Source organism: Tamandua tetradactyla, chromosome 11 (assembly GCF_023851605.1).
Source record: "Tamandua tetradactyla isolate mTamTet1 chromosome 11, mTamTet1.pri, whole genome shotgun sequence".
In the NCBI taxonomy this organism is placed as follows: domain Eukaryota; kingdom Metazoa; phylum Chordata; class Mammalia; order Pilosa; family Myrmecophagidae; genus Tamandua; species Tamandua tetradactyla.
This window is the reverse complement of record NC_135337.1, coordinates 69,788,393-69,807,606: the sequence shown is the minus strand read 5'-3', so window position 1 is coordinate 69,807,606 and position 19,214 is coordinate 69,788,393. Positions and strand designations below refer to the sequence as shown.

The 19,214-nt window shown below is 41.3% G+C and overlaps 1 protein-coding gene across 1 annotated transcript in view; it reads left to right on the top strand.

Moving 5' to 3' along the window:
* PDE10A (phosphodiesterase 10A) overlaps window positions 1–19,214 on the top strand; it is a 695,790-nt gene that overhangs the window by 96,302 nt on the left and 580,274 nt on the right. The window lies entirely within an intron of this gene.

Sequence of the window (19,214 nt, the reverse complement as noted above, 5' to 3'; positions counted from 1 at the left end):
AAGATGATTGGACATACATTTTTAAAGGGGCACTCTGGCTCTTATTGAAAAAAAAAGTGTATGAAAGGCAAATGTGGAAGCAGGGAGACCAGGAGGCTTGTGCAATGCTCTTAGAGCACAGTGATGGCAGCTTGTATGCAGGAGGCGTGGGTGGCCTGGACCAGTGGAACGGCAAGCAGATGACAGTCCTGGGTGGATATATTTGGGTGGGAGAGCCCTTGGGATCTGCTCACAGATTGGACGGGGGCTGATAGAGGAAGCAAGATGGGCTCAAGGGTTTTGACCTGGAGGGAGTAGGAGTTAACTAAGAGGAGTGCTGTGGCTTCCAGTCCCAGCTAATCAAGAGAACTGCTTGTAAGTCTATTTAAAATGCAGCTTTCTAGGCTCTACACCAAACCAGCTGAATCTGAATCATTCCAGGATATGGTCTTTTTAAAGCTCCGTGTGTGTATTAGTTTCCTAGGACTTTAATAACAAAGTACCACAAACTGGATGACTCAAGCCAACAGAAAGTTCTTGTCTCACAGTTCTTGAGACTGAAATAAAGGTGTCTGCAGTGCCATGCCGCCTCTGAAACCTGTAGGAGAGCATCCTTCCTTGTGTCTTCCAGCTTCTGGTGGCATGCCCACAGCCTGGGGTTCCTTGGCTCACAGCTGCAGACCTTCAGTCTCTGCCCCATTGTCAGATGGCCTTCTCCCTTCTGTCCCTTCTCCACTTCTTATAAGGATGCTGATCCTATTGAAGTGGGGCCTTCCCTACTAAAGTATGACCTTACCTTAACAATGACCCTATTTCCAAGTAAGGTCACCTTCTAAGGTACCAGGGGTTAGAACCTCAACATCTCTTTTAGGGACACACAAGTCAACCCACAGCCATGTGTTCCTGACCCTGATTCAGGGTTGAGACCCATGCTCTGGCTGATGAAGACTGATTGAAGTCTTACCTTTTTTATGATATCAGATTTTAGACACCCTGCAGTTTGAACAGCCATAGTTGAGTGTTTTCTAGTGTTTCTGTCCTATAATGGGGCGCTTCAAATTGAACTTATTCGCCAAGATGTTTTGTGTCCAGCATTGAGCACAGTCCCTTATTTTATTCTGTTTACTACTCCTCTGTTAAAAGAGTATGGTCCTGTGGTACATTTTATAGTAGCCTGACCTGATCTTGGCTTCATTGTGTGCTTGTGGTCTACTAAAATCCTCCCACATCTTCACAAGAACAGCTATAAATCCAGGTTTTCCCTCTCTGGTACTTGTGCAATTGATTTTTGGAACCCAAATGCAGGCCTTGACATATATCTCTGTTTAATTTCGTCTTGCGGCCTGAGTCAAGTGCTCCTGCCTGCTGAGGCCTTCTGTGGTTGAGTCGTTTATCATGCTAGCTACATCTCATGAGTTTGTCATCCATAGACTTGATAAGTACATCTTTCCTGGCTTCACCCAAATGGCTAGAGAACATGTCAAACAAAATGAGGTCAAACATAGAAACATAAGATACTGCTCCAGGGACAGGCCTCTAATAGCAAGTACTCTTTCTTTTAGGGGATGTAGCTCCAACACCAGCTGTTGTATTAAACCAACTCTTATTCAAGCCATATCTTATTCTTAGAGAATGATTTGAAGCTTTGGTCATCTAGGGACTGCAGATTCCTAATGCTATCTTTGAAGGACATGACACAAGGACCAAAGAGGAGTGGACCATGTAGACAGGACCCTGAGGACAGTTGGCCGGCAACAAGGAGACATGACTCACCAACAAAGAGTTCTCACTGTCAGCTTCAAACTAAAAGCAATCTCTGCATCAGCTAAGCACCAAGGGACCAAGACCTGTGACTTCAAAGCCAAAGGACCACCCAGCATGATTTTTGAAGCTTGAAGCTAAAATGTCATATTAATATTGCTGCAGTTCCAAATCCTATTTAAGTCCTATACAATACCTGGAAATTTCAGGCGCTAGGTGGGCTGGGATATATTAATATGTGGGAAAAGAGAAAGCCATGGGGGTGGGGCAGATTAGAGGAGATCTGTATTTGCATAAAGTTTAGCTGTTCAGACTCCTGCCAGCAGTTTACTGGCTGTGTGACTTCTGTTGGACTAGTTAACTTCTCTGAGCCTCATTTGAACCTTCAGTTAAATAGTGACAATAGTGGGCATGTACCTAACAAGATTGTGAGACTTGAATCAGATGAGTGGAAAGAGTGTAACTCAGGAGAGTGCCTAGTGCATGGAAAGTAGTTATAACACGTCAACTCAGTTCTAAAACAACTAAATGTCATATGGAGTTCTGAACCAGAGACAGGGCAGGACTGCAACAATGGGCAACATTTGAATAGTCACATGGATTAGTTAAAAAAAAGATTGTGACAGTGTTTCTTTCCTGATTTTAGTAATTGTGCTGTGGTCATGTGACATTTGGAGAGGCTGGGTAAAGGACGTATGAGGATGCTTTATATTATTTTGCAACATGTTTGTAAGTCTACAGTTATTTCAAAATGAAGTTAAAATGATTAAACATCAATTCCTTTAACATGTTTTGTCTATCCCATACTAAAAGAGCTAAAAATCTACGTGGAAGATAAGACATAAACATGTGACAATTACCGAACAGGAGATGGTTGAGCACCCAAATGCAAGGCTCCGGCTGAGAAGGCTGGACACTGCCAAGATTGGTAACCCATGAACCTCTACGGCCGCCCTGTAGAGGCCTTCTCAGATTCTTGAGGAGCCTCCAGATTCTTCTGAAGCTTACTGCCAGCCTTCCTTAGAACAAAGCCATTGTCCGAGACCCTGCTGTGGGGGTGAGCCATCATCTTTGGCATGAAGAAGACAACGGTGTGATTTCCCTGGATTATTCCTGGGGAGAGACAAGGCAGGACATTGAGAAGACAAAAGGACAGGGGCGATGCTTGAGGCACTCTGTGGGGAGAGGTTAAAGTGATCAGCCAGGTGGTGCAGCTAAGGGGGACAGGAACACAGAAGTGGGAAGCCCCAAGCCCCAGAAGAGGGGAGCTAGTGCCAGTCCAAGAAGAGTGTGTCCCCATTCAGAGGGAGAGGGGCTGCCAGTTCATCCAGGACTCCTCTGCGTTGCAAGACATTAACACCAACTAATAAAAAAAAAGACATCTGTAGGTGTCCATGGGGCATGCTGGGCTCAGCTTTCTTTCCCTTAACTTTTTTTTCTACCATGGAAGTTATTGAGTGGAGCTGCCATGGTGTGGTTTTCTCCAGCAGCTCTTTGTTTTTCTTTTGTAGGCATCTCTACCTTTGCTCAGAAGTGTCAGGGAATTAGACTAGGGTGTTCATGTCAGAGGGAGTTTCCTTTTGTTCCCCCTACAGTGGCAGTGCCATTTCCCCTTGGGGTCTCGCTCTCTCTGCCCCCATCTCCTTGCTCCCTCAACCACTTCTAAGTTTCAACAAGGAGCTTGTTGCTAGCACTTGGCTGTGGGCGAGTCTCCAACAGCTTTTGTTCAAACCATGTGTTAGCTTTCTCCCCAATCTTTCTGTTCTTCGTTCCCCACTTATTCTATGCCTAAGACATGTGGGCGGGGCTGGTACAGGAGGCTGTGCTTTCCTCGGACTTTCGGCCATGAAAGTTGCTGGCTGCAGCCCCAGGCAGGTGCAAAGAAAGGCTCTGAGTGGATTTTCTCCCACCCCTTCGGAGTCTCTGTAATTGCTGGGATAGAACGAAGAGTTTACGAATAACAACGAAGAAGCTCTGTGCTTTTGGTTGCCTGGACCAATGTGCTCCCTGAGCACTGTTTCAGTTCTCTGACCACTCACTAACTGGCCTAGAGTTACAGGAGAGACTGTTCCAATTTTGCTTTCATTCTACTAAGGAGAAGACAAAATAAGAAGGAGCGAGAAGAACCAAAGTCACCGCTGTCCTGTCATATTCCTGGGGTCCACCTCTGGGAGCAGTGGGGTGCTGGGGGGTGGGGGGTGGGCCCAGGGAGCTGAGGACTGCTTCAGGCAGGGCCACCACAGGCCACCACAAGAAGCCTCCCAGGGGCCGAGAAGTCCGGTGCCAGGACAGCAACCAGCAGCTGCCAGGGAGAGCCTGCCCTGGATGGAAATATGGGGAAGGAGTCCTCCATCCTGGTGGCACCCCTGAAGCCCAGCTCAGTTCAGGCCTCCTCTAAAGTGAGATACAACTGCAGAAAAAAAGCTGCTTTCCATGTACAGGCGCCATGACTTAGAGCTGCTTTCAAATTGTTTGTAAAACTGCTGTTTCCACATATTTAAAACTGGACAGAAAATTCCTATCCTTTTATAGAATACAGTGGATGACATTATCAGAATGTAAAAAGGGGCTGCACATCCTCTCTGCAACATTACAGGTATAAGATTTTGTTATTTTCAAAAGGCAGTCTACTAGAAAGAAAATGACGTGTGGGGGAAGAAGGGATTGATTTTCTGTTTTCTTCTAAAATTTGAAAGGAGGTGTGACCAGTATGGGGAGAAGGATAGTGAGTATTATAATACTCTAAATAATGAACCAGTTTTTAGACCTGCCATACATTGGAACCAGGTGAGTGTCCCTTCTGCAACACACCAGTGAGGTCCCTTATCTTTTCCTTCACCTGAAAATAACACCAGCTCTTCACTTTAAGATGGAGTTATGTCTACAATAATAGGGTTCCAATACTGCTATATCATGACTAACGTTCCCCATTCTTTTTTTCCTTTTGTCATTTGCAGCCCTATTCGATCCTTTACCTTTTTAATGCCATAATATCCAAGTGAACAGACAGCAGGAAGGTTCTTCTGTATATGTTAGGGATCCACTGAGAAAAGTGGGAACACAATGGAGACCTGCTCTACCTGCCTGGGATAACTTGCAAGGGTGGTTTTGTTGTTTTTATGATAAGAAGGTCCGAGGTTACTGGCAAAACTCATTAACTTCTAATGAGGTCTGAATATAGCCCAGAAGAAAAAAAAATACTGAGGATTGAGGACTTTAATTAAATAGCCAAAGCCATCATTTCAGAGGCTATTAATTTATTTATGCTCTTTCCTGCTCTCCTCCAATTACCCATCTGTAAAACTTCCCCTTTAAAAAGTAAATGCCATTGGCCGACTCTGGGTGCTGTTCAGAGCTTTCCAGTGTTTGCTGCCGTCCTGTGGAGAAGAGAGACAGCGGACTTTGAACGTCGCTGAATTGAAAGTCTGTAGGATATGTTACTTGCATCATGACAACATAGAGCCCCACTAGTTTCTGTGTAAATGACTCTTTAAATTTACATTCAATTAAAACCACAGGAAACTTGCCACCTGAAGGAGACATCACCCTATGTTGCTGCTAGCTAATATCTCTTCGGATAAACCAACATCTCCACCAAGGACACAGCCCAGCACCCAGCATAGAGCAGGGAGCCCAGGAAATGCTTGTCGAGTGAGTGAGTGGATAAATGAGTGAGAGGAACAACAGGTCTCTTGGATCCCTGGCAAGGAAAGGTTCCTGGGTTGTTGAGTCGCGAGGGGCCCTAGAGTTCCTCAGTACCTGATGTGGCCCTCACCACCACGTGGGTGGTTGTGTCGGACAAAGAGGAGTCCTGAGATTACTCGCTGGTGGCAGGCGTTGAGAAGTCTAGGGATCGCCAGTGTTTCTGTCTTGGGCTGAAGAGGTGAGAGGAAGCCAGAGCATAGAAGTGTTTCAGAAGGTCATGGTCTAGACAAATCAGAGACTCTTAAAAGAAGAGTGACAAATAGCATATAGAAAATGGTTTTAGGATAACTGTGGAGCACCATCGTGGCTTCTAAAAGAGTAAATCTCCTCATATGGGCCTTGATGGGCTCAGCAACTCAAAAATAGCTCAAGAACTAAGACAATTCTGGTCCAGAGTACTTGACGGTGCTTGCTTTCCAGGTGGACATCCCCGGTAAAAGCCAATGCTATGTTCGTTCTTTGGGCATGCTCGTTGTTCTATTCCTGTGCCTGGCATATTTCACCAAGAAGGTCCGAGTGGGAATGTTGTTGCTTAGGTCTGTGTTGTACATGAGTACAAATTAAGAAACAACTAGCAACAGTGTGTAAATATTATTATGTGTAAATAACCATATTAGCAAAAATTAATAATCTAATTAAGGTTTTCTCTCTTTTTTTGTGGTACCCATAGTCCATACTTCTCAATAGGTATTAGGCAATTGGTTTGGGAATCGGTGCAAAATCTTAGATATTACAACAGGTTATGACCCTCCAAAGCTCAACCCTACCAACCTAAATCTTATTCCTTTGTATTCGATTTCTCTTTTTAAGTTTTCTTGGCTCTCGCATGGGCATTATTGACATTGAAATCATATAAAATATATGCAAAATCATGGTTAAAGATCCACTGATGACTGTGTTTGGGGAACTTTGACCAAATGTTCCATCTCTGCCATGTTTATTGGGATGGCTACTTTTATTATTTATTCATTCTGCCTGGGGTTCATTATATTCCCTAAATCTGAGGATACATGCCTCTGAAATACTCAAGTATTTGTCCTTAAATAATTCCGCTTTCCTTCCAGAACTCTAAATAAATGTATGTTAGACCTTTCATTTATCGCCCATAATTCTTATTTTGCCTCTTAATATTTCCATCTCTTAGTCTAACATGTTCATTGCGTGATTGCTTTGGGCCAGACTTGCTTCAAGGTACTTGAGAAGGTCTGTGAACAAAGCAAACAGAAATCCCAGCCTTGTAGAACTTATATATATATATATGTATATTACAGCAGAAAAGGTAGGCGATATAATACAAACTGTAAACTACATAGAACGTTGGAAGGCAATGAGTGCTTTGGACTATAGAAAAGGTAAACCAAGTGTGTGGGTTGGGACATCTAGGGTTGGAGGGGGATTTTGGAGCATGCTATGGTGGTCAATGCAAACTTTTTGAGATGGAAGTTTGAGCAAAGATTTTAAGAAGGCGAATGAAGTAGCTAAGTAAATATCTGCTGGATGAGTGTTCCAGGCAGGAGGAACAGCTAGTGCAAAGACCTTAAAGAGGGAGCACAACTAGCATGTTTGAGAAACAAGTAAGCCAATGGTGCTGATGTGAAATCATTAGATGAAGGAATGAGAGAAGATGAAGTCAGAGAAGCAACAGGTAGGCAGATCATGTAGGGTCCTATGGGCCAATGTAAGGACTGTGTCTTTCCCTCTGATTACTATTGTGATGTTCTGAGCTGATGAATGATATGATCTGGTATGCATTTTTAAAGGATGACTCTGGTACTGTCACTGAAAAGCGTTGAAGTAGGAGGGGAGAGACCAATTAGGAGGCTATTACTGGTATTCTGGGTGTGCATTGTAGTGGCCTGCAAATAAGGATAAAAGTGAAATGGGTGAGAAGCAGTTCAATTCTGGATATTAAAGGCTTAAGCCACAGCATTTGTTGATAGACAGGATATGAGATGGGAAAGAAAGACTAATGCAGATAGCACCAAGGATTTTGGTCTTAACAACTGGACAGATAATGGTTGAAGGCTTGTAGAAGTTACTGATTGAGAAGCCTGCAGGAGCAGCTCTATCTTTAGCAAAGAGCTTGGTTAACCCACAGCATGATGGTGAATGAATGGTTCAATCCACATTGAAATACAAAATACAAAATGGGATGTTTTCACTCCTGGAAGAAAATGTAGGGACACATCTTCAAGATCTTGTATTAAGCAATAGTTTCTTAGACTTTACATGCAAAGCACAAGAATTAAGAGAGAAAAAGATAAATGGGACCTCCTCAAAATTAAAAACTTTTGTATCTCACAGGATTTTGTCACAAAACTAAAAAGACAACCTATTCAACAGAAGAAAATATTTGGAAGCCACATAGCTGATAAGTGTTTAATATCCGGAATATAAAAAGGAATCCTACAACTCAACAATAAAAAGACAAACAACCCAATGAAAAATATGGGCAAAATACTTAAATAGGAATTTTTGCAAAGAGGATATGCAAATGGGTAAAAAGCACATGAAAAGATGCTCAGCATCACTAGGTACAGGGAAATGCACATCACAACCATAATGAGCTATCATTTCACATCCACTAGAATGGCTACTATTTTTAAAAAACAGAAAACTACAAGTATTGGAGAGGATGAGAAGAAATAGTCATACTCATTCATTGTTGCTGAGAATGTGAAATGTTGCAGCTGCTGTGGAAAACAGTTTGGCAGTTCCTCAGGAAGCTAAGTATGCAATTACCATATGACCTGGCAATCCTACTTCTAGGTATATACCCAGAATAATTGAAAGGTATTGGTTAGGGAGCAATGTACGGGAGACCATGATTGTTCTGTAAACCCACAACTTCTCTAATTAAAAAAAAAATGGAATGGTTCAAAGAATTGGGGAGGGTTGAGAAAAAAGAATGGAACAGGGAATACACAAACCTTTATGCAATAAAAGTGCAGTAGATAAAGGGAGACCTGAGCATCTGGGAGTTCTTCTGGCAACTGTCATAAACATGGATAAAGACAAAATGATATTTTTCCCTACAGATTCAGGGCAGGTAGATTTAATGAGTCTGAGAGTGTTGTGGGTAGAAAAGTGTGGATTTGTACGGCACATTATTCAACTCTGATGGTGGGAGAAGATGGTTTAAGGAAAGATGATCTCCATCTCAGGGGGAAGACTTCCTCTTCATATCCATTTTTCAGTTCACTAATTCTCTCTTCAGCAGTATCTAATCCATTGTTTAACCCATTTGGGATGGTTTGGAGCTATATGTACCCCAGAAAAACATGTTCTTAAATCTAATCCATTCCTGTGGGTGTAAACCCATTGTAAATAGGACCTTAATAGGACCTACTTCAGTTAAGATGTGACCCACGTCAATCAGGATGGGTCTTAATCTTATTACTGGAGTCCTTTATGAATGGAATGAATACAGAGCAAAGCCATAGAAACAAGAAACTGAAAGCAACAAAACCAAGAAGAGAAAGGAAAGACCAGATGATGTGGCCACGTGTGTTGCCATGTGGCAGAAGAGCCCAGGATCACCAGCAGCTGGTCTACAGGGAGAACACATTGCCTTGATAATACATTAATTTGGACATTTTCCTGTATTCTAACCATGAGCAAATGAATTCCTATTGTCTAAGCTGAACCATTTCATGGTATTTGCATTGAAGCATCTTAGGAAGCTAAAACATTTTGGCACCAGGAGAGTGGGGTGCTGCTATTGCAAATACCAAAAAATGTGGAAACCACTTTGCAATTGGGTAATGGATAGAGGCTGGAAGAATTGTGAGGTGCTTGAGAAAAAAGGCCTACCTAGATTGCTTTGAAGAGATTTCGGTAGAAATATGGAAGCTAAAGGGACTTCTGATGAGACCTTAAATGGAAATGAAACACATGTTATTGGAAACTGGAGGAAAGGTGACCTCTGTTTTAAGATGGCAGAGAAGTTGGAAAAATTGAGTTCTGATGTCAGATGGAAGGCAAAATTTCAAAGGGGTGGAATGGATATTTAGCTGAGGAGATTTCTAAGCTAAGTTTGGAAAGTATAGCCTGATTTCTCCTTGCTTGTGAAAAGGAATAAGCTAAGCACAAAGGAATGCTTGTGAAAAGGAATAAGCTAAGCATGAGGGAACAGAAATTGATGGTTTGGAAAATTCTGAGCTTTTAGAAAACAAGTCAGGATTGGAAATGCAGTTATCTAGGAAGGATCTGTGCAAGTTTTATTATTTTTTTTTATTTAATGATTTGGATCCCTGTGTACTACATGCTAAGCCAACAAGTTTTTTGCAAGATCTATATGAACAGAACCACTGCCAGCCTGGACTAAAAAGGACAGAAAAGGGTCAGATTCAAGGAAAAATCACTTCAAGGACAGAATCATGGAAGCCAAAGACATAATCTCAATCCAAGAAAGAGGACCCACTCATTTGTTTGGAAATGGTGAATATGCCCTAGGGCTTAAAGAGGGTGTGTTTCCTGACCTGTTGTTCAGGAAGTGTGCTGCCATCACAGTCTTTAGAAAGGGTAGAGCATAAACCCCAGGGATTTTGTACAGTTTGACTCCCACCCCTGTGCTTGATGAGAGTGGAATCTGTGCCCCAGTGTTCCACGAGAGCTTGGCTGCCATCCCGGTGCTTGTAGACCTTTCATCCCGGTGTTTGGGGAAAGTCTGGCCACTGCACAAGCACTTGGAAGAATTGGGGCTCTTAATCCATCAGGACTGAATGATAAAACATTGATCCATAGATGATTCTCAGGCCTTGAAATCTATGGAGTATGCCTTGCAGACTCGGAATTGTTTGCAACCCATGAACCCTATTTCTCCTTATGGGAATTTAATGTTTTTCCTATGACTGTCCCTCCTGTCTTTATTGGAAGTAGATAAGTTTTCTCTCGATTTCCCAGATCCATAGACAGAGGGGAATTGTGTCCAGGACAGACCACACCTATGATGGATTTTGATGAGTCTTTGTACTTAGTAATGTTACTGAAATGACTTAAGGCTTTGGGGATATTGTGATAGAATGAATGTATTTTGCATATGGAAATAACATGACTTTTGGGTCCAGAGGGTGGATGTGGTGGTTTGGAGCTGCAACTACCCAAGAAAAACATGTTATTAAATCTAATCTATTCCTGTGTGTGTAAACCCATTGTACATAGGCCCTTTTGATGAAGTTGCTACAGTTAAGGTATGGCCCACCTCAATCCTTTATAAATGGAATGAGTACATAGAAAAGTAAAGCCACGGAATCAAGACACTGAAATCTGTAACACCTTGGAGAGAAAGGAGAGACCAGCAGAGGTTGCCATGTGCCCTGCCATGAGGATGGTCAGTAGCCGGTCTTCGGGGAGGAAGCATCACCCTGATAATGCCTTGATTTGGATGTTCTCCTGGATTCTACCATGAATGAATAAAATCCCATTATTTTAGCTGAAGCACTGCATAGTATTTGCATTGAAGCAGCTGAGGAAACTAAAACACTATCATTGATTACGGTTTTCCATTTTATAAGCTTTATTTGATTTGTTTCTAAATTGCTCTGTTTCAAATCTCCCTCTTCTAAAATAGTTTCTGTGCTTTGCTCATGTTCTCCTGCCCCTCCTTTATTTCTTTAAATATAGTGAACATGTGTTTATGTATTTAAAATCCAATGTATTCTGGACCTGACAATTCCATTATTGAAAGTCCTGTGGTGTTTCAGATTCCTCATGTGAGCCCATGCTTAATGAGATGTTATCTGTGGGACTTCCTTGAGATCTGGATTAAAGATGCATTTCTGCAGAGAAGCTCCTCATTTGATTTTTCCAAAGGCTTGCTGGTGTTCCCAATCTGGAGATAATAAAAATATTTTCCCTCTTCAGATTTTCCAGTAGATGTTTGTAGTATCATTTTCTTCTTTTTTAAAAAAATTAGTGCAGTTGAGGGTTACAGAAAAAATATCATGCAGAAAGTACAGAATTTCCATATACCCTCCCTCTCACACACAGTTTTGCCTACTTTTAACACTGCGTTAGTGTGGTACCTTTGTTACAATTGATGAAACTAGTTTATTGCAATTGTAATATTAAGTATGGTCTATAGTTTACACTAGGGTATACTGTTTCAGACAGTAGCACTGTTTTTTAATTTTTAAAACATATATATATATATATATATAAAATGTAAAATTTCCCTTTTAACCACATTCAGATATACCACTCAGTTGTGCTAAGTACATCCACAATGCATGCTGCCATTACTACCATCCATTACCTAAACTTCCCCGTCATCCCAAACGGAAAATCTCTACCGATTAAGGATTGACTTCTTGTCTCTTGATCCCACCCTGGCCCCTGGTAACTGCTCTGCTGGTTTCCGACTCTATGAATTTCATATTCTGATTATTTTACATAAGTGTCTGTCATTACAAATTCTCAGTGGAGACCATTTCCCCCTCCCAGAACCAAGACCCAGATGGAGATATTTCCAGTTTATGGTGCTGCTTTTTCTCTATCCACCGTCTCACTCAGCCCCTCCAGGGTTCAGGCATCACGTGGGGGCCTCTGCCTCTCCCGTCCCCTGTGTTCAGGCCTGTCTCTGACCTCAGGTGGCCCTTACATCTAAGTTCTGAGCTAGCAGGGTCAGCTCACACCTGCAGGGCTGCCCTCAGCTCCGGGACATGCTATCCACTGAGGCGTTCACCTACTTGTCAAAGCAGTTATATGTTTAAAATAGTTTAGAAACATTGTTTCTAACATTTTGTGTTTGTTTTGTGACAAGGTATTTTCAGGCCATCTACACTAAAATTACTGCCAGAGATGTATGCGATTTCATTTATATTTTTGGTTTCCTTGGCATAGTGTACTGCTTATTACAGGCACTCAAGAAATATTCATTGAGAGGATGAATAAATAGATACACAACATAAAGTTACATAAAATGTATGAACTCCCATATTTACACTCTATATAGTTCCTCTCTCCCTCTTGCTTTTGCTTTCTTTCTACCGCCCTCTCTATGTATATCTCTATTATCTATCCATTATCCACTATCTCTATCCATCCATCCATCCATCCATCCATCCATCCATCCATCCATCCATCCATCCATCCATCCATCCATCTATCCATCTATCCATCCGTCTATCTATCTATCTATCTATCTATCTATCTATCTATCTATCTATCTATCTATCTATCTATCTATCTATCTATCCATCCATCTATCTATCTCTGTTTAAGTCTTCAGGCTGCTAAAACAAGTACCATACAATCAGTTGGCTAACAACGGGAATTTGTTGGTCATGGTTTTAGAGGGGAGGTTTGCTTCCTCCTGGGTGGACAATCTTTAGGTTTCCTTGGCTTTTCCATGCACGTTGGACAGCTTCTCCTTTCTCATTTGGGTCTGTTGACCTCTGACTTCGTGCTGTTGCCTGTGGCTTCTCTTTCTTTCTGCTTGAATTTCATTCTCCAGGAATCTGGATTAAAGGCTGACCTGATTCAGTTAGGTCACCCCTTAACTGAGGGAACTTCTTCAAGAGATCCCACTTACAAGTTGTCCACACTCACAGCACCAGAACCCGGGAACTGAACATGCCCTCTGGGAGGGACATGCTTCTGCCATCAACTCTATCCATCCATCATCTGTCTGTCTGTCTGTCTGTCTGTCTGCTATCTGTCTATCATATATCCTTCTCTCTAATCATTGCCACCTATCTTCATCAGATCAAATGTACATAATAGATTATTTTTATTTAGTCTTTCTGTCCTCCTTTCCAACACATATATTCCTATATATATGTTATATAAATACATACATAAATGATAGATGCTAAGGTCTAAAAGAGAACAGTAGAGCAAAACTGTTCATTGAACATTTCGTTTCTGCTGAAGGATCCCACATAAGAGCACAGGACATATTGAGATGACCAGAGAAGTTTATGAAACTACCCCTGTCACCCATCCCTCTGGACCCATCAGTTTATAATCTGTAGCCAGTTTCTTTTCTCTCAGGTGGGCTTCCAGGTGATTCTAGGAGACTAGCTGCCTGAAAACTCTATCATCGAAACCACCGTGTACTTTTCTGAGTCAGGCATGAAAGAGGGCACGCCTAGTGGGTGTGTCAGAAAGATTGGAAATGCATTTCCTCCTCATTTTTAGGCCCTCAGTATTTAACGACCTGCAGTGACCTTTATTTTCCTTTGCTGCAGTTCCCACTTATCCACACCTGTGCTTCCAATGGGCTTTAAAGAGAGACGTGGTGTGTACTTCCATCTAGTGGTTGGCAGGCACATATGCTCGAAGTTACAGCCCCGCTGCACAGAGCCCCAGCAGAATCCTGTAATTACACCCCACACAGTAAAATACATAAACCTTGCAGATATGCATGCCCATGCCCCCTCCCTCTGTGTTTGTCTCCTGCCCCTAGGTTCTTTCCAGGCTTATGTCCAACTTGTACTTAAGCTTTTACAGTGGAAGTGGCTTGTAATAATTTTCTTAAAAAAAAAAACCTAGCACACTGTTGACATTCAATTAATCTGATCCATTATTGTGGTTGTTATATAAAAAAAGAAGTCAATCATGCTTGATTTAAGTTCATTTCTGAGTGCCACATCACATGTTAGAAAGGATATTTTACATAAAATTCATTTTAGGAATATCAAGGCAAAATAGTTTATATCAGCTTTAGGCTTCTTTGCATGATTCAAACATAGCCTTGTGGTTTAAATTGTTTGAAACTACAAATGTGTTTTCCACTTTTAGAAAAATAGTATAGTTGAAAATTTCAGTGAGAAGACATTATGTGAGCGGTGGTAAGACAAAAGATATCTAGTATTTTATTCTAGTGGTGCCACTAACTAGCCTTTGTGATTTTGGACAAGTCACTTCACTGCTTTGTATCTTTTGAACAGAATGTTTTCTGTTAATGGTTTCAGAGCCCTTGGCAACTAAAGTTCTATGGTTCTTTAGCACTAAGAGGGAAGTCAAATTTGGGAGTCAAAAATTGATGGATGAGGCAAACTTTCCATGAAAATTTTATGAACTTGTGGAAGGAAACACAATTTTAAAAACGGGTGCCCCGAAGGTTTTCCTTCTTCTGTCTGTCCCCTATCTTGTCCTTTTGCTGTGACCCAGCAAACAGATGCCTTTTGGGCTATAAAGCACAGTTTTTATTTCTTAGAAAAATAGCTTTTCTTTGGGTGAACGTTTACATTTTCTCTGCGGGTCCCTTATGACTGTTGTGTAAGGACATTCGTGTGATTTTATTTTTGCCCACTTCTCTGCATGCCCCGCCCCCCCATTTCCTCTCCCTTCCTTTGTTTGATGGCTGTGTGTGCTGCATGTTCAGGCTAGAGGTAGGTTTTTGTTCAGACACTCTAGGATCTATTCAGCTCCCTCTTCGAGGTCTGTTTACACACACACACACACACACATTTTTAAATGACACTCCCTTTGAAGACTAAACAATCGAGTAAGTAAGACATTAGATTGGAGCCCATTAAAGCAAAGTGGTGGAGATTTCCCTCTTTTAGGCCTGGGCCTTTTAAACCTCGATTCACACCCAACATGTTCTGTAGGGAGGATATAGGACTGGATCATCCCCTTTAAGGGCTTGCGTAAAAGAACACTTTCACAAGCTGAATGCACTAGGCACCAAGTGGAAATTTCTACCAGGGGCCCCTGCTCTGTACCGCGCGGATGCACCTTAGCTCTCCCGAAGGTTGGCTGCAATGCTAGTTATTCAAAACGAAAGGCAGAGCAGTTGCGGGGAGGCAGACGATGCCTTCCCCAGCACTTCAGGGTGGTTGTGTGGGGGCCATGGGGTCTCGTCTCGCCGCAGCTCGTGGCTGCTGGTCCTCTCTCTGGTTGCACCTGCTGCTTCCCCACCACCTCCCAGACCCCACAATTGACCCTCCTTCCCAGTGAACACGAAAGTTTTGGAAACTGAAACATTGCCTCTACCTCCCTTGAGCAGGTGTCCTTCTTTCAATTTCTTATAGTGATCTCCAAGTTTTCCTTCCCGGGACCGAGAACAGAGGTGCTTAAACCAAATTTTCAATGAATTTTCCTAGACCCCATGGACACACATTTTGAGAACTTGCTTCATAGCCAGCCATCATCACATATTTCCAAAAGAGGGGACATTTCTTTCCTGAAGATCTTTTCAGATGATTATTAAGGGCCAGAAAAAATTTTTGGAAGATGAATGTGCTATTAATGATATAACATCGTATATTGCTCAGTGCATATTTATTAATGCTATATAAAAATGCCATTGTCCTGGCATGTTTTTAAAGGTCTTCCACAGGCAGTTTTTAAGCAAAACACTGGTGGGATGATAGCACATGGTCATATTAAACCTAAATAGAAACTCAGGTAAAAATTTAAGTGGAGCATGTCCTCTTTTCTAAGCCAAAGTGAAGAATATTCATCCTAAGTCTAGATTCATTTAAATAAGATCTATTTTGATAATTATTTTTTATATTTGTTTTCATAACACCCAATGATATCATGACCATTTTATATTCATTCATTCATTCACGCAGCATCAATGTTGCATCAATGTCTCACCTATCCCATGCTAGGCCCTGTGAGTTGGGAGGTGGGGTGGGGACAAAGATGGCCTTTGAGGAACTCATAGTCCAGTTAGTGAGACACACGTGGAAGTGAATAAGTATAAAATTGACTAAATTCTTTGATAGATCAGTCATGTGACCCTTAAAACCAAGGGTTGCTATTCTGACCTGGTCTATGATAGCAGTAGGAGTAGAATCTTCTAAAAATTTCAGTTTATTTAATTCTTGAATTGTGTCATGGAGATCATCAGTTCTTTTGGCCAAAGGACTGTTATTCACATGATCAGTATCAGGGATTGGAGGAAATGAGATCATGCATGTAAAGTCCCAGAAGTGTGCATCGGAGCCACGCTCCATGAGTAATTGCTGTCATTAGTAGGGAATGCCACGTTATGGGTCACTGCAAGTCACTTGGTCAACCCTTCTGCCTGCCTACTTCATTCTGCCTGAGGTTCAACTAATAACATTGGATGGTATTTTTCTAAGCAATTTGCATTTTTGCAACAGTGAGAAATAGTGTACAGATGTATGATGGGAGAGGACAACTGAACAGGGAGTGGAGGATAATTCCCTTATGGCTGTCTGTATTAGTGCAATCATTATTTCCTTTACACTGTGTTTTTAGTCAAATGAATTTTCACCAACCTGAGGGTAGTTGGCATAAAGAAATTGATTGTTGCTATGCCCCCAGCCAGGAAGTGATCTGTGAAGGATGTTCTTTGTTTGTATTTAGAGATTATTTTACTGTCTTGTTGGATAGAGTTTAGAATATTATTTATTTAAACACTTCTGGTTTGAAGGGCTGGCTCTTTTGAATTTTGTTGAAAATTTCCAATCCTATGAGTCAGGGCATTTCCCAATGTTTGGGTTTAGTAAAGATGGTGAAATGCATTGGACAAGCCTATACAACCCATTTGAGTTTCTTACATATTCTGAATATACAACTGATCTTGAGCCTTTTTAAACTCTGTTTTTGTTTGCTACTTTTCTCTTTTTGTTAAAAAATGTGGTTTGTGGTTTAAAAACAAAAAAAAAGGCTTATGAAACTATACAGAAGCCTTAAACATCAAAAGCTTTTGTGAAATAACAAAACGATGAGTTAAGTGTGAATAAATGAGAGACATACAGATTAAATTTCCCTTGAAATGCACATGGATTTAAAAATTAGGAGGAAAAAGTGCTTGGCAAAAGTGCTTAGGATTTCCTGGGCCCAGAATATTTGATAAATGACTTTTAGCATTTTGCTGAACCTACCCAGCTGCCAGCTGAGCCTGTTCCCAGTGAAAAGTCTTCATGTCCAATTTTGGGGTGTGATTTTATGATCGGAAACTCAAAACACTTAATAGCAGAGAAAATGGCATCATGACATATCCAGAGGCCTTGACCAAGATACACTTGGGGTTTGCCCCTAAGAAACTTACCCCTGCAAAGGTTAGGCTAAGCCTACTTGAAATTATGCCTTAGAGTCACCCCCAGAGAAACTCATTTGTTGCTTAGATATGGCCCCTCTCTCTTTCTAAGCCAACATGACAAGTGAACTCATGTCATGCCTCCCTCCTACGTGGGACATGACTCCCAGGGGTGTAAACCTCCCTGGCAACATGGAACAAAAATTCTGGGATGAGCTGGGACTCGCATCAAGGGTTTGAGAAAATCTTCTTGACTGAAAGGGGAAAGAGAGAAATGAGACAAAATAAAGCATCAGTGGCTGAGAGATTTCAAACAGTCGAGAAGCTATCCTGGAGGTTATTCTTGAGCATTATATAGATATCACCTTTTCAGTTTATGGTGTATTAGAATGGCTAAAGGGAAGTGCCTGAAACTGTAGAGCTGTGTTCCAGTAGCCATGTGTCTTGAAGATGACTGTATAATGATACAGCTTTTACAACATGACTGTGTGATTGTGAAAACCTTTTGTCTGATGCTCCTTTTATCTATGGTATGGACAGATGAGTCAAAAATATGGATTAAAAAATAAACAAATAGTAGGGGGAACAAAGGTTAAAATAAATTGAGTAAATTGAAATACTAGTGGTCAGTGAGATGGAGGAGTAAGAGGTATGGTATGTATGAGTTTTTCCTTTTTTATTCCTTTTGCTGAAGAGATACAAATGTTACAAAAACTGATCCTGGTGATGAATACACAGCTGTGCAATGATATTGTGTGCCATTGATTGTACACCATGTATAGAATGTCTGTACGTCAAGAATGTTTGCATGTTTGCTTGTTGTGTACAATACAAATATTTACAAAAAATAGATATGAGGGATGCATATGAATGCTTAGTCTTAATTTACAATTTAATAAAGCGTTAGTCTTGGAAAATATACTCAAATGATGATATTATTGTCCAGCTTTTTGACTAAGGAAGTCAGAGTATTTCAGTATTTTACTTCCCTTTTTCCTCCAATGATATTGTCAAGAAAGGCAAAGAATTCCAAAGATTCCAGATCATTGTTATTTTCAAGAAGAAGATTAGGGGGTGGAGAGCAGAGTAACATTTATAACAAACAAAGTGAGGCTTTGGTTTTATCTTTTGTTGCCCATCCATGTAATCATAAATCCAAATGGTATTTTTTTGAGCATGATCATTGTATTAGTTTCTAAGCTGCTGGATTGCAATATACCAGAGATGGAAAAGCTTTTATGAAGAGAATTTAATAAGTTAAAGTTTATAGTTCTATGCCTATGAAAATGTCCAAACCTAAGGCATCCAAGGAACGTTACCTTAATTCAAGAAAGACCAATGTGTCTGGAACACCTTGTCAACTGGGAAGGCATGTGGCTGGCCTCTGCTGGTCCCTTGCTCCTGGGCTCCATTATTTTCAGCCTCTGTTCCTGTGGGGGTTCCTCACTTTGTTTCTCCAAGGCTGGCTTTCATCTCTTGGCTTCCCTTGGCTCTCCCCAGTTTCTGGCTTGCTTAACATCTCATGGTGATGTCTGCTGGGCTCCAAGCTCTTCCAAACATCTGTTTCTCTGTTCTGTGCAGCAACTGTTCTCCAAGCATCTCTGTTGGCTCTGTCATTTCTAACGCTTTCCAAAATATTTCCTCTTTTAAAGGATTCCAGTAAACTAATCAAGACCCACCTGGAATGGTTACATCTCCATCTAATCAAAAGGCCACTCCAATAATTGGGTGTGTCACAACTTTGTGGAGATAATATGATCAAAAGTTTCCATGCTACAAATGTTGAATCAGGATTAAAAGA